This window comes from Phaenicophaeus curvirostris, chromosome 9 (assembly GCF_032191515.1).
Source record: "Phaenicophaeus curvirostris isolate KB17595 chromosome 9, BPBGC_Pcur_1.0, whole genome shotgun sequence".
Taxonomy (NCBI): domain Eukaryota; kingdom Metazoa; phylum Chordata; class Aves; order Cuculiformes; family Cuculidae; genus Phaenicophaeus; species Phaenicophaeus curvirostris.
In genome coordinates, this window is record NC_091400.1 from 8,778,278 (window position 1) to 8,803,170 (window position 24,893).

Sequence of the window (24,893 nt, forward strand, 5' to 3'; positions counted from 1 at the left end):
CTTATGGAATTAATTCTTAAAAATTAAATTGTTAAGATGATAATAAAATGTCATAGTTCCTGGTGGTTTGCTCAGGAAACTGGAACAAGCTTAAAATACTTGCCAGTTAACCATAATTACAAACATTCAACAGGTTTCAGTTTTGGTAGACAACTCCCCACTTCCCCCCCTTCATTGCTATAAAGTACAGAGCTTGCTTCATGTGTTTATACTATATATATATATATATATATATGCACACACACATATATATACACACATATATATTTATTTGAAGTCATCTGCGGAGGACTCTCCTGGATTAAAGCAGTTGTCATCTAAGTAAAGTGGCAGAGAAATATTATTCCTGTGGTAAGTAGAGCTAGGCTTTTCTTAATCATACGTGAATGTTAACTGCAAATACATGTTACACAGTGTCGAGGGATGAATTTGTGCAGCTTATTAGCATTTCTGTATGCATAAGGTTGAGTGCATTCTTTTACCCTTCTTATTAAGGGTATTTTTTACACTCGCTAACACCACTTTCTAAGGATAGAGCAACTTGGATTGCCATATAGCCTTCCTAAACAAGCCCATGAAGCAATTTGAGCTGTCACTGCATTACGTGCTCATCTCACCTTTAGATTCAAAGGTGACTATGTCATAATTGTAGGACAAAAGTTATTAAGGTGATGTATTCCTAGGATGTGCAACTCTCTGTCATATTTTGGCGGATTGCAGCTCCTTCCTGTGCTGTTTCCAGTGCAGCATAACACCTTAATGGCAATGTGTTTTAATGTTTGATGAAAGAAATCTCTGATTATTGATTACATCCCAATTTTTTTTTAATCAGACTTTTCTTATCTGCCACGGGTGCACAGATTTTTTGTATTGATTTCCGAGGCACATTGAAATTCATCAGTCTAGACAGTTCTCTTCCACAGATGATGTTGCTTGAGTATTGCATTCCTTTCCTGTCCTCCTAATCTTTCATAAAAAACCTTCTTCCATCTAGAAATTAAGTCACTCCAATTTTATGCAGTGGAAAAAGAATGCAAAGGTTCAGTTATGGGAAGTTCTTCAGGATGCTAATATTGTCCTCTGTATTTGCCTTCCTAAATCAACAAGATTATTGTTTCACTCTCAACTTTTTTATGCTGTGATTTGTTCTTTTCCAAGGAAATATCTGAAGTTCAGATTACCCTTATGGATTTCTTATATTTGGTGCTCTAGCTGTAGATAAGATCTTCAAATGATAAATGGAGTAGGGAGCTTTTAAGAGAAAACAAGTTTAGTTTTATGTTAACTTTATGATTCTGTATATAATAGAAATTTTAAGAATATATGAGTTTTCCTGTGACTTAGAGTAAAGAGAGGGAAGTCACAGCTCATTCCTGTGCGGAGGCTGAAGTTTCCAAGGCCACTATTAAATGGGCTCAGAGTTCTAATATTTTTGATCTTCTACATCTATATCTCTCAGCATAGCAGATTTCACCTTCACAATATTCAAAGATGCTTGGTATCAGTCTATTACTGTATTAGAGAGTATCCATTTAAAGGATGATAACTTTTACAGAAATGATGTTACTGTTATACTGCTGAAAGCACTCTGGGAGGGTCAAGATACTGCTCATGGATCTGAGTGCTGGTTTGGAACGGGGAGTTCTTCTAAATGGTCTCTGAATTAATATTCAAATGGTCTAGAAATTAGTTTTCTGAATTAGCCACCTTTGCTTTTCTGTGGTGATCAGGTGGTTAGCTCTGTGTTCTAGTGCAGGGCTTTGGATGTTAGGGAAGCTGGCCTGCGCGTAAATGGTCTTTGGCACCAAACTATGTGCACTGTAGTCCTTTCCACTAGTGCAGTCACGCTGCTTTGGTCAGATCATGTTGGTTAAAAATGCAGTGATATTTTACATCAGCTCAGCGCTCAGTTTCCTTTAATCCTGTTAAAGCTAAGGAAATTACTGTGTCTTCCTTGAGAGGCACTCTGTCTGTAGGAGTAAGAGAGATAGCAACACAAAGCATGGCATATGCCTTTTACACAATACTTCCATAGGGGAATAATACTTCAGAACATCTAACATTTTTCAAATACAGTCTGAGTACCAGTCTCCTGTATTTACATGATAAATTTTGACTTGTCAAGAATAGATTATACAAAGAATGAGTTCCTAAGGAAGAAGAAATAGTGACCTTACTTCCCTTGTAAGTGATATTTCAAGTTATGATGTTGACATGCATTTCACCACTCTCCTTTTATGCACTGTTATGGTGGCACTGGAGCTGAGATTACTTGGATCTTTCATTATGAAGGTTTTGCTCTTGGTGCTGGAGCTACTGCTTTTACCATATTGTTTTCCATAGGGGAAGGAACAGCATTTCTCATTATACAAGACATTTAGTTTCATTTTTCTGTCAAAGTCACGTCTATTATCTCTATTTTTGCATTCAGTTATCTTCAGGATTTTCATGACTACAAGGAAAAGCTGTACATCCCAGCAGGTGTTTGTTTATTTGGATCAATGGCCCACAGTTTCTTCCCCAAGTACCTTTACTATGCATGTTCAGCAACCTTGGAGGTTTTATCCTAAGTCTTAATAAATTCACGGTGATTCTAACACAAAATATCCTCTTTTGAAATATGATTTCCTGAATTTGAAAAAAAGGGTAGATGGAGGTTGTGTCCACGCAACCATTTTATGAAAATGTGCCAGTCCGTGGTGATTCTTCACCAGCAACTACCCAGTGACTCATGTTGTTTTTGTCACTGCTGAGCCTAATGACCTCAGAGCACAAGTTCTTCGGCACTGTGTAGCAATTAATTACTTGCCAAACACAGAAAATATGTAGGAAATTTTCAGTTCCAAATGAAGTCGTGTTTCCTTCATAACATGTACTCTAGGTTCCCATTAGTCAGCACCGTTCTTCTGTCCATAATGGCTATGGGCACCTGGCTGGGTGCTCAGTCAGTAAGAGAGCTCTGCACCCTCCAGGGGAAAACACTGCATTTACATTTCGTGATGCTAAAAGCATTTTATTTGGCTATAAGGTCTCTTTTTCCTTGACATCAAAGGAACAGAAGAAATGTGACATAGTTGCATAAGGGGTCGTTAGAAAGATGGTGATGTAGGACATCTTCAGCTTAGAGCTGTTTCCACAAATAGACCTGTTATTGGGTGTAATATGGAGTTTTTCTCAGAAGCTGGCACAGGAATGTTGGATATCTTCCTGCTGAATTACTGGAAGAGTTTATACCACACTGTTTCTCTATTTTCTGTAATGCAGAATTGTCTGGGAAATGAGGATAAATATGGAACCCATAAGCTTGGCTGTTTCAGGCTTTCACAGGCAGCAGCAGTTTATGAATCTTTTCGGAGGAAGCCTCTACAGAGTTCTTTGTTATTAGAGGGTTCAAGTGTCCAAGTAATAGGATGCGATTTATCATCCAGACTTACCAGTCCTATATTTGACTGAGTATCTTTGACAGGCCCAGCCCTTTAAGTGTCCTAGGTCTTAAATGTCTGTTAAACAGGAGACTCTGAGAAAATGCTGTTGTCTTAAATTTCTGAACAGAATATATGATAAAGCCCTATAACTTGTTTCTGCTCATTTTTATTTTATTTTGAGAGTGGATGTAATTCAGACTCTGCTGGTAATGGAATTTGAAGGCTGTAACGTTTATTGAAAAGCAGTAACTCAGCCTGTAGCCAGCACCTCAAATAATGGTCAGTGGTCCCTGAAGTAGTAAGCAGTCATAAAGCTTGGGCTTCTGACAGCTATGCAAATATTAATAACAGCAGTAACAACATGTTCTTCAGTTTCAGGAAACTAATTTTACGGCAGGGGATTTTTGTCATTGAAGCTGGTAACAGATGTCTTTCCTTTTTTTTTTTTCCTCATCTGTTGCTTCCATATTCTGCAAGGTAGCAAGTACCTGTGAAACAAGCAAATACCTTCAAACACTGTCCTAGTTAACGCCCTGGCTATCCAGTTGATGTACTCTGTCCCTAAGGACGGCAATAGCATTCCTGCTTCCGGATCAGCTGCTTTCACGCATCTATATCTCTTTGTAACTGGCAGACTTGCAAGTCTGATCTTAACTTGTGCCACAGCAGCAAAATTTTCTTCCAGTTTTAAAGCCGTATCTGGAGATAATAACTGTTCTACTGGCTATTTCCTTTCCTCCCTAAAGTGTAAATGAAAGATTTGCAAGAGTCTGACTTTTAATTGGGAGGGTCAGCTTAAGTGATAAGGTTCAACTTTGGCAGCAAAGCATTGCCTGACAAAGTTAGGTTTGTATTTCATGAAAAAAGAATAATCTCTTTATTAATTTTTGATCATAAAATAGTTAATCCCTTACATGTTTCCATAGCATAGAACAAATCTTGTTACAGCACAGTTAGAAGTGATGTTAATGTACATGCAGAATGCCCAGCTGTGTTGGCAAAAAGGGATTTAATTATTCTTAAACAAGCCTACTGCAGGCCTTAGCAGCATATTGTTGGGTTTCTTCTTTTTCTGCACTGTTGTTTCTGAGGAAAACTATCTTTGATGCCCTGTATTAGATTGTGTGCCGGAACAGAAAAATGGATTATGTTGAGGATTTAAGTTTTATTTGTATGTAGCACAACAAATAATCAAAACTACTTTCTATATACATTTTCATGATTTTTTTTTTAAAGGGGAAAGTAGTGTTCTCTCAGCATTCTGTCCCCTCTTTCAGAGAAGATTTTCTTTCCCCTGTTAATTACCTTGCTGGTAGCAACTGAAGGAGGAGTATAATGTAAATTATGAAACATATCTACTCTTGCAATAAAATTTACTGTGTAGCATAATTCATTTAAGCTATTTTTTGAGTTCTTTTTGAATTTTTAATATTCATGAATGACTTATACTCTTGTAAAAGCTCCAAGAAGTAAAACTTGTCAGTCACTGTCATTAGAAATTACAACTGCAGCACAAACCCAATTACCAAATTTTACACTTAAAGATTGGAGCTTTTTGTGTTTTAAGACCTTTCTGAATTTTGCAGAGGTCATGACTCTGGAATATTTGTTTGGGAAATTTGTTTTTGTCCACACGTAGCTGTGCTTGTACAGAACCTTCTCCCATCAGTGATTGCATACCTAAATCTGATCTCTATGATTTATGGTGAACGATTCAGTGTTTAAGTGCCTTAATGGTTTTCGTAGTGGCTGCTGAGTAACTGCATGTAGCTATGTGTGAAGCACTATAATTCTTGAAACACTAAACAGGTATTGGTGATGAAGTGGATACATTAGCTTCCAAAATGGCTTTTTTAGAACAGAAAAATAAAACAGGAAAAGAAGGCATCTAGCAATAAAAAGAATGTTAAGAATTTACAGATGATTGAGCTGTAGCCTGAAATGTGAATTTATACTTAACTTCAGTTTTCAATGGGGGTGTTTAAATTGATAACAGTATAAGATCAGAATTGGTAATTTTTGTAAGTATATGTTAATTATTGTTATCCTTGACAGAGTTTGACACAAAATGTGAGTTCAATGTGTTCAGATTAGACACCAGGTAATATCCATCCCAGAATCTGAAGGAAGTGGCATGTGAAATTGTAGGGCCAAAAGCACATGCAAGTTTGTTATCTGAATGTAGGAAAGAAGTGGCCTGGGTAACAGCAGATTTAGTAGGGTACAGTAATTATGGTTACCTTTTTTATTTCTGAGTTAATCAAATATCATACTAGAAACCTATTGTTTCTTTTCTTGGAAAACTAACTATCTGTAATATCTATCTGTAGTTTCCTTGTAGTTGCAAGGCTAATTGTTTGCGGAATAAATCACAAGACTCTAATATTCCCCCAAAGCAATTTTTCTAAAATGAAAAAAAGCATTTTCCGAAATGTTTCCTGTGAATCCTGAAGAACTGTTAAAACAAGGAGGTGTTTTGTGATGATTAGATTTTTCTTTAACAAATAATGATAGAACTGTTGAAAGTTTGTCTTAAAATATACTAGAACAAGGTGACCAACCATAATGTGTCAACTTCTACACCATTTCCAATGAAAGGAAATGTTAATCACGTTACTCTCCCTGGCCCATTTCTTAGAAAACCGTAGGAAATGAGACACCAGAATAACTGTAAATACCTAACATAGTCAATACATTTCTCAGAAAGCAGAAGCACTGCTAATAGTTCAGCTGATGATCTAAGGGAACCAAAACACCCAATTAAGAGATAATTAGTCCTCAATGATGCATAGTTTTAATTGATGTATGATTTGAGTGTCTGAGATAAGAACTCCTGTAACTGATGTACCAATTGTATAGGATTTTCTTTTCCAAACAGACCAAGGCACCATCTACTGGTAGCTCTGTAACACAATAGAGATGTATAGATAAGGTATTTGCTAATAAAAATTATCTCCTTTTGTTGTTTAGCAAGTAGATATTGAGATTTTTTTTCCCGTAACTTCCATTTCCCTTATCTACTTAATTAAGTAAATTGTAGTTAGAACATTTAGAGTGAAATAGAAAATACTTGTTAAAGATAGCTTTTATTTGCTCAGAACTTTTGATTAGCTATAGGGAAATAAATCAATTATTCATCTTGGGATTTTGGGAGGGAACATATGACAGAGTATAGAAACATGGATTTTTAATAATAAGAAAAAAAACCCTTCAAAAATGAAGATTCTCCCTGAAGAAAACATCCATGTCTTATTGAACTGCAGAATCCTATAAAGGTCATATACAGCAACTACCCCACGGTCAGAATAATTCAAAAGTAAATGTTCAGCTCATAGGGAATCGGAATGGATGTAAGAAAATACTGGTGGTAGGGGATAGATATTTTCATCCTATTTATAATGACTCCCTGTTCTAGAAACCTTAGTTACCTTCCCTAACCAGGATTTTGTAGATAAATGTGAACAATGTGTAGGTTTCAGTTTCTCATATTTTTGTTTAAATTTGTATTTGTGTCAAACTGGACCAAATCCATGATTTTCAACAATTCTTTATAAAAAAAAATGCCAGTGGCGCACAGTGAACTTAAAAATTCTAACTTAAGATGTTTGAGAAGTAGGCTTCTCGAGGAACCCTGGACGTGTACAAGGCCAGGTTGGATGGGGGTTTGAGCAACCTGATCCAGTGGGAGGTGTCCCTGCCCATCACAGGGGGGCTTGGAACTGGATGATCTTTAAGGTCCCTTCCAACCCAAACCGTTCTATGAACTATTAGTCATCTGTCTGACTTCAGGTCCCTTCCAACCCAAACTACTCTATGATTCTAGTGAATCAGTATTTTTGATAGCATTCTAATGTGTAGGAGATACTGCAGTGACACATTTAAGAAGTTAAACATTATATGTGTTACTTTAAGGTAAACCTTGAGAATGGAAAATAGTTGCATTGCATTGATCTTTGGGACCTCTTCTAAGGTGTTTTTGTTGCGATGAGATATTTCAGGTAGAGTTACATTTTTGACAAAGCTAGGTATTAATCTTTTAACCACATGGTCAATATATTAATTTCTGTCATGAAATAAGACAATTAAAATGTTAGTCATTGAGACTCCAGGACTTTCAAATCCAGAGCCATTTGGTGGTTCTATTTGTTTTCATTATGAAATGTTGATAGGTAGTTTTTATTTTGAGATGCTTTAAGGCCCTTTAAATTGTGATAATGATGTAATTTTTAAAATTGCTTGAATTCTGTATTACCACAAAGCTAATTGCATGTATTTTGAAGAAGCAGGAAAAACAAACAAACCAATCCAAAATTGCTTGGTCTGTGTTAGACAAACACAATCTGTGCCTTCAGGGAGGCAATACAAACAACTGTTGGACACAGATAGCCAGATAAGTATATTAAACAAGAGAGCAGAGAGCTTGCAGTTCATTTGCTTTTTTAAAAATGTGGATTTAAGTACATTAGTTACTTGTCATTACTTTTTCATGTAAGCACTTGATTTCATTGCTACCTTGATGTTACATCTCATAGATGATAAATCCAGAAGAGGCTGCTGTGATCATATAATCTGAAATGAGACATAAACTAAAGCATTGGCTTTCACAAATTAATTGCTGTTTGAACTAGACCATATATTCAAAAAGAAAAAAAAAATCCATTCTAGAAATGGGAGACACACTAGACTCCTACTAAATAGTTCCAAATGTTAATTATTACTGCTGTTTAAAAACATGTGATTCATGGTAAGTGTAGCTTTCCGCAGTCTAGCCTTGAAATATAGTTTTATGCTAGAAAGAAGAGCTTCCTCCTACAGAGGATGTGCTGCTGTTGTAAATACCATGTACTCTGCTGCCTTTTCTTCAGCTTTTCTGCAGTCTTGCTGTCTTTCTTGTGGCTTTCCTCTGAACCCTCCAGTATTTCAGTATCCCTTGGGAACTGGATATGCTTTTCTGAGCGTGATTACATCTGTTCCAGATACAGTGTTAATGATGTGCTTGAAGGGGCAGAAAAAGGCTACTTTTCAGTAGCTCCCCCACAGGCCATGCTATGCTGCTGAGGGAAGCAGAGCAACATTAACACCACCTTTCCTGCTCTTTTTTCTTGTGACTCCCATCCAGCCTTTTTGCTACTTCAGTATTTTCCTCCATATATTCAGGGTTACCATAGTGCTTTCACCGCAGCACTGGGAATTTAATGATTATCTGCCTTAAGTCCAAATGTTTTTCAGTGTTACTGAATCCAGAGTAGCATCTGTGAGAATGATCTTCATTCTTTGATTCTGCATTTATAGTATCAAGGACAGTTTTTATTACTTTTACCTTCCCCTTATTCTCCTATACAAACGGCTTGGTAAAAGTGACCTATTATTTTCACATTCTTCCCTCAGCCAAATAAAAATATAATAATGATGATATTCTTTTCCTTCCACTTACTGACAAAAGTTTTAACAACACTGGAAAACAATGATCCAAGCATCTTGCTGTGCCTTGCATTAGAAACACATTTGTACAAATATGAATCTCTATTTGCAATTACATTTCCCATTAGTTAAAGTTTAATATGTGCCATGTTGAATTTGTGTTATTCTAGTTCCTTGAAGTTGTGCTTTTGCCAGAGGATTAATACAATCTCTTTGTATGTATAAACAGGAACAACTTCTATGAGGAGCAGAAGGTCTGTTAGTTGTTTTGTGTTACTATGTATGTTGTTGGGGACAGGTTAGGAGGTAGGCTATGTAGGCGTGAATCTGAGAGTAGTGATCTGTGAAAACACGTAGGCATTGCTGATTATAGATTACTGACTTTGAACACGTTGATGAAATGAATTTCAGGCCATTATGCTCTACAAAATTTACTGGTTGATTCCTATGATATTTATTTGACTTAAACTTTGTTAATAGTTCTAACCTTTCGTTCTGTTACCCCTTGATGAACATATCACACAAAACTGGGTGAATCTTCTGCCTTTCTTTCCTTCCTATTCCTTCTTATTCTGTGATGTCCTCATTTTACTTTCTTGTCTTTTCCTTTTATTACTATTCTTTACTGTGACAAGAAAAATACACAAGACTGACATTGTTACAGATTGCAGTGTTGTTAAAATTGCCATATTAACTAGCAGTCCAGGTAGCGAAAAACCATTTAAGCTGTCAGATATTTTCAAATGAGTGAAATAAAAGCTGTTTGTATGTATATAGAATCATCATTACTCCTTTGTCTCGTAATGCAATCTTGCAGGCTTTGAATGGCTTTCATTTAAGGTTATTTTATTTTTGTTTTAGTCCCAGTGATAGTGAGCAGTTCTGAGAAATTCTCTGCTGTGTATGTATAAGAGTTTTACAAAAATTGCTACTTTTCTCTGATAATAATTTTTTTATTAATTATTTCTAATAGAAGTGTTTCATATTGGGTTTCTTCATTTGTTTGATATAGATCTAGCACAAGAATCATTTCCTATGGAGACAGAAGTTCTGAATCTGGGAAACACAGAATAGTTTATTTTGGAAGAACCTCTGAAAGTCTCTGGTCCAACCATCTGCTCAGTGCAGGGCCAACTTCAAAGTTAGATCTGATTGCTCAGATCCTTGTCCAGTCAGTTTTTTTCCTTGCATCTCACATTGCAGTTTGTGTCCATCGTCTCTAATACTTTTTCTGTGCATCTCTGAGAACAGCCTGACTCTATTTTCTCTGCAATCCACCCATCAGGTTATTGGTGAGAACAGTAAGATCCTTTCTTTGCCTTCTTCTTAAGAAATTTGAAGTTAATGACCTATTACTCTGTGGTAAGATGTGAGGACTATGAATTTACAGAAGACGTTAAGATTAATCCTAGGAATTCAGTGCAATTCAGTGCCTTCTCCTTGAAAGTCCCTCCGACTGCAGGGACTTAAAAAAAAAGGAAGTGGTTAGAATTCTTGAGATCATTATTTAAAATAATTAGTTCTAATATAAATGCAGCAGAGTTTATTTTGGTATTTACCCAGCTGTTAGGCATTTTGCACTTCATATTTGTGTCTGCCTTCTTGAAGAAACAAATGGTACTTAAATGGCACCTGCATAGTCTCGTAAGATAGAACGAGTTGTGGCTTTTAGAGGCACTAATTCTAATCATCATAAGAACAAAATGTGTGAACAGTGTTTTTTGAGAAAAACATTCTTTTAAATTTTATCCCATCAAATCTAGTATTTCCCTTTTGGAGTTGGTTGTTTGGAGCGGGTTCTTTCTAGACTGTTAAGTTTCTTATTATACCTGCATGGGTGAATTTACATATAGTGCTAGGAAATTATATAATCGATGATGGATTAACATGTAATGCTATGAATTGATATGATCAGATATTTCCCTCCGAAAACCACCTGAGAAACATCTGTCTCTTACCATGGAGAGGACTTTGTTCTACTTGCAGTTTCATGTAACATCCATTGCACAGAGCATAACATATGAAGTGCCTTTCTGGTTTAAACTTTCTTTTCAACTGATATCTTTCCTGTGTAACATAATTATCATCCGTATTAAACTCTGATTTGTTTTTTTTCTCCCCTTTCTGGTGTATGATTATTTAAATATACGTTCCTGTCTTGAGAATTTAACAGGGCTTGTGTGCACACAGTAGAGATTGGAAAGAACAAGGATGAACTACATCTCTTCAATGGCAGCAAGGATGAAAAAGGGGCAATGATGTAAAGCAGCTTTTAAACTGAAATATAAGGGGTGGAAGCTTCACAGTTTTTTCTTGTTACACTTTGCAGAGTTGATGATGAGATGTCAGTAGAGAAAGTGTTCATAACGTGTTCAAATGTTTTAAAAGGAACTTTTTGGCTCTGCTTGCTCACTGGGGATCTGTTCTTGCATCTCTCATTAACATGAATGTGGTATAACTGTGTCACTGTGTCCCTGCCAAAGTGAAGGCATTCAGTGACATTCTTTGAAGTGCTTATGTCAGCTCTTCAGTGAGAATATAACAAAAGAAGTGTGTTCTGACCTAAGGAACAGGTATATTAGCACTCTTCTGTTTATACCCCATGCGCATCAGTAAGAATAGATTTTTTTCCCTAGCTGGTGCCTTCTCTTTATGCATTAGAAAAGGCACAAAGCTCTTTAATTCACCCCATACCTGTATGAACTGCTGGAAGCTTATCGTGCTTTTTTCTTTTTAAATTATTGCACTGATATTTTTTCCCCCTAAACCAATAACACTTCATTTATATTCTATAGGCATTAACCACTGAAGTTCATTTGTTTTGAAAATCCTTTTTTAAAGTGTATTCATCTGTGGTAAGGCTAGTGGTGGTAAAAAAATCAATTGCAGCTGTATTATTTGCAAAGTAATCAATTCACTACTCCATTCTAACTAGAAGGGGCATCCCAAGGAGCTGGAAAAATTATGGTAATCTGATAAGCTTGATCTTGAATTTGTTGCACTGTAAAGACTGATACTCATCTCTTTGTGTCCGCTTCCTTTGAATTTTGTTTAGAGTTCACATAAATAAAGACTACTTGATAACATCTTGAACATGGATATAATCAACTTATTCTTAGAATCCTGTGTCTTGTTTGGCTGTTCTTATGAACTGGGCACATTTAAATGATGTGTTCAGCTTCTGTGTTAATTATTGTCACCTGAAGAGTGTCTCAAATTATGTGTTAAAGTTTGGAAGGGAAACATAGTAACTTTTTAGTACTTGGTTTTCATGCACAGTAATCATTATTCTATCCAAGATTTGATGCCGCTATTGATCTTTTCATTAAAATAAAGTTTACTTATTTTTACTAACTGCCGATATATATAGTAATTTACAAAAATCGAATGGCTATGTGTTTTATATACTGGCCTCCAAGTCCTGCAAATATACATAGAACATGAAAATGGACTCCTGACATCTGAGTAACATAGGTTTAGGGCCAGCCGGAACCTTGTCCATCGTCAAGATGACATGATGTTACCTGTTGCTGCAAGCAAACATTTTCATTAACTCATCCATTTGTTTTAAAAAACAGGTTTCCTCACCATTTGAACTTAAAATATTTTCCAAGAGCTCCTCATTTCCACAGCTGTAGTCATTCAGTTTATACATATTTGTTATTGCGCAGGCATTTTCTGTGACATTAGTAGCACTTCATGCTTACTGGTGTTTACCCCCTTTCATGTATTTATACACAGCAATCATATTCTCTATAAGCCTTTGATTTACCTGGCTATGTTAACTCTGTATTTTGCCCTTGAAAAGATTTGTTTTCTGTTCCCCTCCTGGCCACCCGGATAGTTCTTCACCTCCAGTCTGAATCCACCTTTGTTCAGAGTGACAGCAGTGGACAGATATTAGTCCGTCAAGACATCATTTGGCAGTTAGACAATAAAATTGCTCAGCACCGTTGTTATCGTTGCAATGTCGGTTACTCTGTTAATATGCCTCACAATCTGTTTGTATTTTTCTTTATGCCTGGCTGGTGTAGTTTTAGGAGGTTTCTTTAGTAGTGATTATTCTTTGCCTGTTGTAGTAGCCAGATTTAAAAGAGCCAAAACTTCTGATTTAAAAATGAGGGGGAAAAGCGTAATCATTTAACATGTAATAATAAACAGATCTTATTTGAGGTAACAAGTTCAAATCATACTCTAGTATGGTAGCATTTAATCTTTTAAAGCAATCAGTGAAAATCCATGTGTGTGATTGCAACATGTAGAATCCTTGTCATACTAATACCAATGTGAATTTACACAGCTGAATTTACTAATACTCAAACAGATCATTAAATGGAGTTTAGTCTGTGGGATTCTTTCACCCAGTTTATCATTCATAGTGATAAACTGCATGACACTGATATTAAACCATCAATTTCTGTACAGGCTCACTTACGTGCTGTCTCCATTAGCATGAGTACCGAGTTCCTGGGGTTGCACTCACAGCAGATGAATTGCTTTGTGTGTGAATTTTTATTTAGATGAAATACCACACTGCCTCAGTTCTTGCTCGTATTTTTAAATTGATTTTCATATTTAAACATTAACTTTGTTTAACCTCAGTCACTATGACAAAATCAAGCAGATTATGGAATAAAGAATTTTTTTTATTCAGTATTTTCAATTTAAATTGATGAATATATAAGATGCAGTAGTGACAATTTACTAACAATATGATAGCAGGTTAATTGTGTTTTCTGTCATAAGAAACTCGATGGTAGTTGGTACATCATTGCAATAACATTTCTGGAGTTTGTAGAAGGAAAAAATCCATTTTTATTAATGATAAATAACATTAATCACGTTTTTAAGGCTTTTTAAACTTTAAATGTAGCAAAAGCAAGTTGTTGTTTAGATGATCATGCAAAGTAATATCATACTTTCAAAGTTCTGTTGCCAAGCTGACAGTTCTTATTTTAATATTGTTCAAATAGTAGCTCAGGTTACAAAGGGAACAAAATGAAAGTGAATACAAAGACATAAAACACGATTATTTTCTTTGAAGAACCGTGTTTTAAGTTAAACTTGTAAAGCCATCGTTTGCTCTACTAATTTTTTTCTGATTTCAACTTGAGGCTTCAGAACATAAAAAAATTACAAATACACCTAGGAAAAATGACTTGAGGAAATAGTGAAATGATTTCACTTGTTAATCTCATGAGGGGAAGGTTTAAAGGGTGAAACTGCAGTCAGGAGCTGGATAGCCTTTAAGGTTCCTTCCGAGCCAGCCTATTCTCTGATTCTGCCGTCTATCTGGATGGATTTGATTCTCCTTTGTGGAAACAGGTATGTCCCATCTGCTGTACTTCCTATGCTTTTATTATGTTTTCTATAAGATAATTTTCTTATTTTCAGTATTTCATGATTTTTCTTTTTGATATGAATAATTTGTAACAACAAAATTGAAGTGACTCCATTGGCGTCATCTTAAAGGAATGGACTCATCCTTCTCATGATGTGACAGGCAGGTGCCATAGTACTCATTCTAGGAAATGCAGAGGGAAACAGTAGAGGGGATGAACAGTGTTTACAGTTCTCTCTGAAGTTTTTAAGAAGGGCGAATAATTCATGATATTACAAAAAAAGGTTTCATAGAACTAAGCTGTGATTACTAGAAAGCAGCTAGTGGTCTCCAGAAAAAGAGAATTAAAATGGTCCATTTTTCTTCTTTGCAAGTTCTGTTGTGAACATTTTAAAAACAAATGAAATTGGTCTTCTGCCAATTGACTCTTCTTTCCCTAGCAGTCTGTTGACAGTTAGAGCCCTTTGCTCCGCGAGGAACGATAATGCAATTGGTCTAGTACATGCTCTTTAATTGGATTGGCTGTTTTGCCCTGCTGCTCAGGGGATTGATAAATTGCTACAACCTCCTGTTCTGAAAGTTGGTCATTTTCTTTTTTTGTCCTTTGTTTTAGGAATAGAAAGAAAGGATGAAAAAATAGCTTTCAGAATTGATTAAAGACATTACTGAATTTGTTTTGACTAATGACATCATTGCCATCTTAGTTCTGTGAATTATATTAAGAACTGATCAGTGTTTACTGTCACTTCTGTTTCTGGTTTAATCATGTTAGTAAAATAAACTCTCATATTCAGTATTCCACTACTGGTAGAATAAAACTGGTTTGAACTTTCTAAAGAAAGGTTGTTTCTTTGACCTGAAAATATTTTTGAGGAGAAGGATTTTCTTGACCTCTTAAGGCAAACATGAATATTGTTTTTGTAAAAGGCAGTTGATCCGCAGACACTAGTTGAATGACATTTTATTTTTAAGCATCTTAACTTAAGTTCACAAAGTTGTTATTTAATGGAGAAAATATTATAGGAAAGATGTATTTTTTTTTGCCAAATCAATCTTTTCATTGATAATTGTCAGTGTCCCTTCCCCCTTCTTCACAAATACATTTCCACTTCTCAAATTCTGTAAGTCACAGATCATAGCTAAGCAGCATTTTTAAAGTAATCTAGATGATTGGATATGCATTTTATGGAGATGCTGGAGCATGTGATTACTACTGATGACTTCAGAAATATAAGCCATTATTTATATTTGATTTTATTTCATATTCCATTATGAATATGTTCTTTCCAATTCTTATGATGGAATGTAGGAAATTGAAGGGATTGCTTTGCCTGAAGCCAACCATTGGGTAAATGAGGGTGGATCTGCATATTAATCAAGGATAACAAGGAGTAGATTGTTCTTAAGTGACAATCTTCTGTTCTTCAGGCACAGCAAAGAGGGCAGGGAAGCAGGGGGAAAAGAGAGAAAATACATATAGTATCTCCTTTGTAGGAACTGTTGCAGACATAATTTTTATGAGTTTCATGTCCTTCCCTTAAGTCATTCCGTTCTGTGTTGTGGAGAGTTTACCCATTTTTCCACTCATACAATAGGACTGGCATTGTTTGCTTCATAGAATCATCATAAGCATTTTTGGAGAGCTCTGTGTCTTCTCTGTAACCGAATCCATGGCTGGTTATATTGGGGGATTCAATGTCAAACTATAACATTTATGTACTAACCTATCTTTATGGGGTTTTTAATCTACTTTAAACCAAGTATGTCCATAGTTTATGAGCTGTTAGTCAGAAAACATGCAAGTCAACATGAAAACATGATTTAGAAAGTGATGGAAAGAAGTCATTTCTCAAAGTAGAGGAAGCTATGTTATGCTGCTGAAAGTTAAGAAATGGCTTTAATTCTTTTTCTCAGTTTCTCCTGTTATTTTTTGTTCCCCTCCCCCCAGTAATGATGTCTGTGTAAGTACTCTTTACTCTGTATGAAACAGAAATGTTTTCATTAAATTTTAAAGCAGATATTTGACCTGAAGAAAAGCTTAAACTTTCCTTGTTTTACCCAAGACAGATTACAGTTCTTACTAAAATGGAAAGAAATGTACATCATTACACTATGGCTAGATATTTTGTAGGCACAGTTGGCATACTTTTAAATTTGATTTCTGTTTGAAATTATTAATGATTATAACTAATTTTGGAAGTGCACTGAAAGTGCTGCTTTGCCTTCCATTTGAAGTAGTGAAAAACCCTCATGTGAACTTTAGGAGATACAGTGGACTGGGCATTTCCTGAAAGGGTCCCCATTTTATGTTTTTCAAACAGTTGTACTGCCCTTGTGCTTTTTATAAAGCCCTAGAAATTTTTGGGAGTTAACTGCCAAATAATCCACTGAGGCAAGAAACAGTATTTGTTTAACCCCTGACCGAAGATAACTCTGTCCATCAGGATATACAGAAGCTTAGTTATCCTATTTCCTTTTAGTAAAGGGTCTAGGAGTCTGAGAAGATCATAGAATCGTAAAGTGCTTTGAGTTGCAAGGGACCTTTACAGGTCAGCAAATGCTTATTAATCAGATAAGCATAACTATTTTTTTACCCTTCTATCAGTGAAATAAAATAAATCATAGCCTAAAACTTAATCAGAGTTACTACTAGGATTTTAAGGTATGACTCTATTAACTTAATCTGGTTTGTGGTAAAAATACAAGAGTTGAGTTTGGCATTTATTTTTCTAAGCTATGTTAGTTCTTCAGAGGTTTTTCTCCTTTTTCTTCAAGTAATACTGAAACTAAGCTTTTGGTCATCATGGTAAAATCAGGTGAGCATTCTATATGGTTTTACTGCAGTTTTGTGTATTCATTAGTGAACGGCACGCTGGTCTAAATTGAGTATGAAAGGATCTGAGGGATGCCATATTTTAGTAAATAATAATAATTAGCATCTCTAGCTGTGACTGAGAAGCTGTGAGTGGATTATTTTTCACAAGCCAAAATATTCCTTATATATTCTCCATGCTTGTCTGTATGCTGAATTACCCTGTTCCAGATCTACTAGGAGTATTTCCTATATCTTACAAAGGTGATCATCCATCTCTTATTAAAAGAGATCAGCCCTCATTTCATTCATCATGTGAGTAAAGGAGGAGATTAACTCAACCTATTGAATATTATTCAGTCAAACAATGTGTGATTTTAAATTATCTCCCTGTTTTTGTAGGGTTTAATCACAAAGCTTTTCTGTTTGGTCCTATTATCACATTCAAGTAGTGTAGATGTTGCTTAATGTTTGATGCTGTTGAGACTTTTTTGTACTTGTGCCTCAAATAGTAATAAGTAGCATACAAGAAAGACTGCTGTCCCTTAAAATATGACTTAGACATTTCCAAGTAGAAATGTCATTACAGTTCTGTTTTCAGAACTTTGTAGTCTGTGACTGCAGGAAGATGTTGTGCCTTGAAAAGTTTTGCTACCCTGAGCTGTTACTTTGCTCTGTGAAGGTAAGGACCATCTTGAAGGAGATTCTGGACTGCGTGCTAGGACTCTAAAGAGAAACAAAAACTCTGAGGTTAGAGCTAAGGTTTTTCAAGAGGAGAATTGGAATGGAAACTCTTTCAGGTCATGCACTGAGATTGTTTGTACTGAAGAAGCTAATGGAAGTGAAGGAAAGACATGGAAATAAAGAAAAGAAATATCATGGTGATTGATATGGATTCTTATGATTTGATTGATTGCATTTTTAAATTTGAATATGTTAGAAATCAGTTTCATTTTAACTATTAAACTATGTAATGGTGGAATTAAGTTTTTGAGGATAGTAAAACTGCAGCTTTGAAGGAAGCGCTTGATAAGCTAAGGAACATGGTGTTTCTAGGAATTTTAAACAAAATAGTCTTCTTCATGTGTCCTTGGCTGCTTTGGTTTTCATGCATGTTGACAGTTTGCTGCCTATCAGTGTAAACTGTTGAACTGTTGCTCTGTTTCATCCTTCTTTCTCCTTTGAAACCTGATGAGAAATGCATATAAAGTACCTTGTGAAGAGCCTTCAACTGAACCAAAGTTCTTTGAGATGAAGAGCATATATAATATTATTTTTTCTATACTTGAGGGTTGTACATTATATAATGTAATTCACATTTTTAATCCAATTAAGGCTATACTCTTTTTTTTTGTTTTAGATATTTCAAGCCTAAAGATATTTGTGCCATTGAATTGCATCTTGCAAAGCAGTCAGAGTGATCTATTGGCATCTTATAGTCATCGAGGAAATTTTCAAAGTGAAGTTTAACCAATACAAATTCTATATTCTAATTCCAGATTTTTGTAGTGATATGGTCCCATATATCTGTACACATTATTTCTCTCAATGAGGCATTCCATTATTCAGAAGCAGAAATAATAAAAGAATTTTCTGTCTTCATCAGTCATTTTGTCTTCCAAAATGAAGTTCTCTTTAATATTCTGAGTAGAAGTTGGTAGAAGTTTTGTGTAAAACACATCCTTTTGTTTGTTTTGTTTTCCTTTGATTTATCCCTTGTCTCTACAAATACAATATTGGTCATTACTCTGGTTTAAGCATCATTATAGTGATTGTAGTTACATGTCTACTATTTCTAATGTGATAGTTATCACATGCTTAGCTCCTCTGAAGAAATGAAATAGTGTTTGTTTGTATGCATGCTAGGAGGGTAGGGGTTTCTCCTGTTTCTTGACGTCTCTAGGCTGAACCTATTTTATCACATAAGGTCTACTTTTATTGTTTTCTACTGTCAAATAAGCTTTTTCCTGTTCCCATGTTATCAATAATTTTGCCTTCTTTCTACCCATTTTTCATAGATTTTCCCTTTCAGACAAGCAATGAGGGTTACTCACAGGCATTTATTAGGATTATTCTGTTAGTAAGAGTAATTGTGATCAGATACCAAAAAGAAATTATTTCCACGTTCCCAGGAATCCAAAAAGCCTTTCACCAGCTGCTGTCCTGGATGGTGTCTGTCACGTCAGCAGCATCACTCTTCATGGTGTTAGCAGGTACATCATTGACAGTAGCTGTGCCACAACATCTTCTCTTTTGGCTTCTCTTGAAATACCATTGGATCCCTGGATTTTCCATTTCTCCCCATTACCTTTTGAAGAGCTATTTTAATCATCCTCTTTAAAATTATGTAGAAACTCTTTCATTCAAGAAATGTGTAATGCAAACCTTCTACGTACACTTTAATAAACATTACCGTATGTATTAAGCTCAGTTTTTGTAGAAAATTTAGCTCTAGAATTAGTCGGAAGTATTTTGTTAGTTTAGGGCAACTTTTTCGTGTGTCTTTGGTGCCTTCTTTTAAAAACCCTGTCATTAACTCAGTGTTCCTGTCTCAATGAAAAGAAATAATTCCTGTGGTTGGGGGCTGTGATGAATAGTCTGAATAGTACATGTTGATTGCTCACAAATTGCTTTGGGTATGAACTCCTTAGTTTTGCTTTGTGATCAGCTAAACAAGATACATAATCATTTATGAAGGAATGAGTGTAGTTAATAGCAAAAATGGTATAAGGAGTTATTGGTCCTTTTATTCTCTCAGGGAAAAAATGATAGTGTTTGTTTAGTTAGGGAAAGCTAAACTGAATGGATTCTGAAGCTACTAGGACATTCTTGGGGTTTCAGAGGATGCTTTTTCTTTCTGATCTTGTGGGATACGTGACTGACAGAAAAATTAGATTCATATTACCTTAAAATTTAGTTTCAGGTTTAAAGCCGTTTTCCCTCATCACACAACCGTAACAATTTGCTGCAAAGCAGCATCCATTCTCTGTAAGTTTTTTTTACTAATCCTTCTTTCACCAGAAACAGATTTAATTCAGTTACAAACCAGATTTTATCCATAAGCCTGAAATTAATTTTTCGCAAGTACTACATCAATATTCAGACTTGTAGAACAATGCAACTCCATTTTATTTAATACATTCCCACAACCTATTCTGTTGTATTAGAAATAAAGTATTTCAGGAAATTGGTGATAGGCATAGGGAGATACTAAATTGAGAAGAGAGAAACTGAATGGAAGATCAGAAACCTAAAGCTGAATGTAGCCTGGTGGGCACATTTTCCTCCTGCCATTTACTTTTCATTTATATATGTATATAAAAACTCATGTGTGTATATATATATTAGGAATATATTTGCAGGTTCCTTCATAATTCTTTTCCATACATTTCCATATTAATTTCTATATACAAGTCAGAATTATTTCACTGTCAGAACTGCATATTGTTACAATCCTATTTGTCCTGAGGTTAAATTAAAATCTGTCCATCTAGGCTGTTCATTGTGGTACACTTTATTAGTGAAATCATCATTTGTTGAATAATGTTTTGGTTTTAATGTATTCATCTGTGTGATGGAGCAGTACAGGTTTGCCGTTGACTCAAAACTGGGAGGGGTGGTTGATATGCCAGGGGATTGTGCTGCCATCCAGAAGGGACTGGAGAGACTGGAGAAATGGGCTGATGGGACCATCGTGAAGTTCAGCAAAGGGAAATGCAAAGTTCTGCACTTGAGAAGGAAACACCCTAAGCAGCAGTTCATGCCTGGGGACTGCCCAGCTGGAAAGCAGCTTGGTAGGAAAGGCTCTGGGGGTTCTGTTGGACACCAAGCTGGCCATAAGCCAGCAACATGTTCTTGTGACAATGGCAAGAAATGGTATCCTGGGCTGAATTAGGCAGTGTTTCTATCAGGTCAAAGGGGGTTATTTTTCCTCTCTACTCAGTAACTGTAAGGCCACATCCAAAGTCCTGTGTCTGGTAGTACAAAAAATACAGGAAAGAGTCTGGAGAAGGATCTCGAAGGTGATGAAAGGTTGTGGAATCACCATCCCTAGAGGTATTCAAAAGGCTTGTAGATGTGTTGCTTGGGGGCATGGTTTAGTGGTGGAGTTGGTGGTGTTATGTTTATGGTTGGATCTTCAGTCTTTTCCAACCTAAATGATTCTATGAAGGGGAGCTATGAAGCTTCTCTCCTGTGAGGGAAAGACAGAGAGCTGGGGCTGTTCAGATTGGAGAAGAGAAGGAAGGTCAGGAGCATCTCATCAATTTACTAACTGAAGGGAGGGTGCAAAGAGAGCCAGGTTGTTTTCAGTGGTGGCCAGTGACAGCACTAGAGGCAATGGGCACACACTGGCACACAGGAGTTTCCATCTGAACATCAGGAAACATTGTTTTACTGTAGGGGCTGAGCACTGGCACAGGTTGCCCAGGGAGGCTGTACAGTATCTGGCCTTGTTGATTCTCAAAACTCATCTGGACAGGGTCCTGGGCAACATGCTCTGAGTGCCCCTGCTTAAATAGGCAGCTTTGGGCAACTCCAGAGGTCCCTTGCAACCACAACCACTCTGTGAAACCTTGATATATATAAAAAGATTTGAGTAGATTAAAATCTGAATGCAGTAAAAAAAAAATTAACAGGAGATGCACAGATTTTGTACAGCCTAAAACATCCAACTATCTTATATTATCCAATAAAAATGAAGTGGTGAGAGGGAAAATAAGAATCAACCTGTTACAGCCTCTGAACTATCCCTTACCTCTGCTGCTTTTCCAATAAAATCCTTCACTCTTTTTAATTTTTTAAATAAATTTCAAAAAGTACAGCTGCTGTTTTCAAAGTTATACAAATATATTGCAGAAAAATGTATCATTGCTTGAGGGCAAAATATTTTGTCAAACTGTGAGTGAAAAATCCAAAAGGAATTGTATCCCTAAGCATCATATGTTTAATACGCTTAGTGGAGAAACTGAAAAAAAATCTTAAAATTGTATAATATTTATTTGAGTAGATACATTTTGTGATTATTTTGTATCCTAAAGGCGATTTCATATCATGTATCTTGAATGTTATCACGGCAGTTTTTAATTTTTAGTGAATATCTCAAACCAAAATCATAACTAAATTGCCAGATTAAATATTTTAACTGTCCTATATAACTTCAGTGTAAATACAGCTGTGTAAATAGCAAATGACTGATATGTTTATCCTGATTTTTAATGTACTTTTATTTTTGAAAATGTGTTAGATACAGCTTGTCATAGCTTAGATTTTACTGATCTTCACCTGTCTTGAAATAAAGACCAGTAAATGAAATATTGTGGCAGAAAAAAACCCTGACAACTTGGCATGTGTTGTGTTCTTTCAAGTATCCTTTCATTGTATTTTTGCTTGGTGGTATTAGAAGATCTCAAAAGCAAATGATGACAGAACTCTGTAAGCTCACTGTGAGTAACTCCCTGGAGATCTCAAAGTTCAAACAAATTCTTACTGTCCAGGGAGCAAATTCTTACTGTCTGGTCTCCTGGATCTGGGAGGAACAAGAGGCTCTTTCATTGTCTCTGGATAACCAGAAGGCCCTCTGGCAAGCAGCAAGCTTGGGAAAGCCCACTTGATTGCAGCGAGTTCCCAAGGGTGGTTTCAGTGGCAAGCCTCTGAAGATCATCTCTCTTAAAAGAATCCTTTTTATCTGTTTCTGAACAGGCAAGCTGCACACTGTATTGTGTTTTCAAGCAGATTAGTTATAAAGACTCTGGATACAGTTTGGACTGTGCATTTTAGTACTTGTATAAAAAACTGTGTCAGTGGGAGGTCACTGGGTCACCGTTCTGAAGCTTATGCAGAAGTATAATGCACTATTATCCTGTAGTACCTCGTGGTACTATTGCAGGATAAGGACTGCAATATATTTTCTGAGGCCAATTGTATATGGGGTTCAACAAGACTGAGTGCTGGATTCTGCACTTTGATTGCAACAACCCTGTGCGATGCTTCAGGCTTGGGGAAGAGCAGCCGGAAAGCTACCTTGGGGAAAAGGACCTGAGGATACCAGTTGACGCTGGCTGAACATAAGCTAGCAGTGTGCCTGGGTGGCCAAGAAAGCCAACAGTGTTCTGGTTTGTATCAAAAATGGTGTGACCAGCAGGAGTAGGGAGGTGACCCTGCCTTGTACTTGGTGCTGGTGAGGTTGCACCTCTAAACTTGTGTTTGTTTTTTTTGTCCCTCTTTGCAAGAAGGACATTGAGGTGCTGGAGTGTGTCCAGAGAAGGGGAATTGAGCTGGGGAAGGGACTGGAGCACAGGAAGGTATTTTTTTGGCATGCCAGAAAATTATGCTGTAGAGTTAATTGGCATAGACTCCAACTTAATTTTTTTAACGTTTTATTTTTATGGTTCCTAACACCTGTTTTGTCTTTGAAAGAACAAAAAAAAGAAATAAAAGTGCAGTAGCTGAAACAGTAGTAACTTAAGAAACTTAAGTACTTTATATTCTTATGCAATAGTCTACTAATCAACATTTATATATCACAGCTAAAATTGAATTAAATTAGATTGAAACTAAATTACAAGGTCCTGAGTAAATTGGATTTGGTAATTTACTATTGAGTCAATCTGCAACTGATGTCATAATTTAGATTTGCTTCTTATGTGAGAGCGTTGCCAAGAATTATTCTTCCCTTTGCAGTTTCAATTTGTGAGCATGAAGAGGAATGTACTTTTGCTTTCATGCTTGAAGTACAGAACTGGTAGCTGACCAGACATTAATAAAGAATGTGTTAAGATGCCATTACAGGTCTTTCAGCTCATCTTTTCTTGAGCTTGAGACACAAAGTTGGGACTCACTGACTCCCAAGAATTCTTGAAGGAAGAGGGTTTATGGTTTGTGTATGTAAAACAGACAAGATTCAAGATGTAGGAGATATGTTGCAGATGTCATATTTAGCTGTATTTATAATCAGTTATATATGCATTAAACTCTTTCTTTTGCGTTTTAAGGAATTTTACCTTTTGACCACTGATCTGTTAATGGTTTATCACTCCACGTTCTGACAGCTGACTTACTTACAGAATGTGTGGGAAATTATTTTTATAACAGGTTTTGAGGATGAGATCTATATCATCTATTTTTCCATTTTAGTTAGCTTTCAACATATACATTTCATTTTTTTTTTGAATCTTAGGAAGGGACTTTTTGACATGATTTCCTACTCTGAGATATAAATCAGGAGACTGTTTTATAATACAATAGCATGGCTTGCATAAATGCTCTGCATTTATGAAACCACTTTTTATTTAGGGAAATTTCATGATATGCCATATTACTACGAGTTGTTCTTCCAAGCTGGAACAACGGCCTTGGGCATGATGCCACACAGTTGGGCAAAATAATGGCGTCATTTTATAGCTTGATAATGGCACCATTAGCACAAGATATTATCATAGCACCTTTTATGGATACTTATATTTTAAACCAAGCTCTGTTATATGACATATAAGTGCAGCATTGGAAGAGACTTTAAAAAAAATAGTGTAATTTCTCTTTCAACAAGTTAAATATTGTAACGTTTATGTAGCTATTATCTTTATTCTTTATAAAAGAGTGAGCTTCTCCCTTACACGTTTAATTGAATAATATATATAAAGCCAGGGAAGTGGTGGCTGCTCCATCCCTGGAGGTGTTCAAGGCCAGGTTGGATGGGGCTTGGAGCAACCTGATTGAGTGGGAAGTGTCCCTGCCCGTGGCAGGGGGATTGGAACTAGATGATCTTTAAGGCCCCTTCCAACTCAAACTGTTCTAAGATTCTAAGACATTTTCAAATACTGATGGTGATGAAATTAAGACTCCTCTTATTAGTAATGAGACATTTTAGCTAGGTTTGGTACAGTACAAATGCAGA

The 24,893-nt window shown here is 36.0% G+C and overlaps 1 protein-coding gene across 4 annotated transcripts in view; it reads left to right on the plus strand.

Annotated features, from left to right (window-relative positions):
• Positions 1 to 24,893, plus strand: part of ATRNL1 (attractin like 1) — a 491,214-nt gene that overhangs the window by 203,186 nt on the left and 263,135 nt on the right. The window lies entirely within an intron of this gene.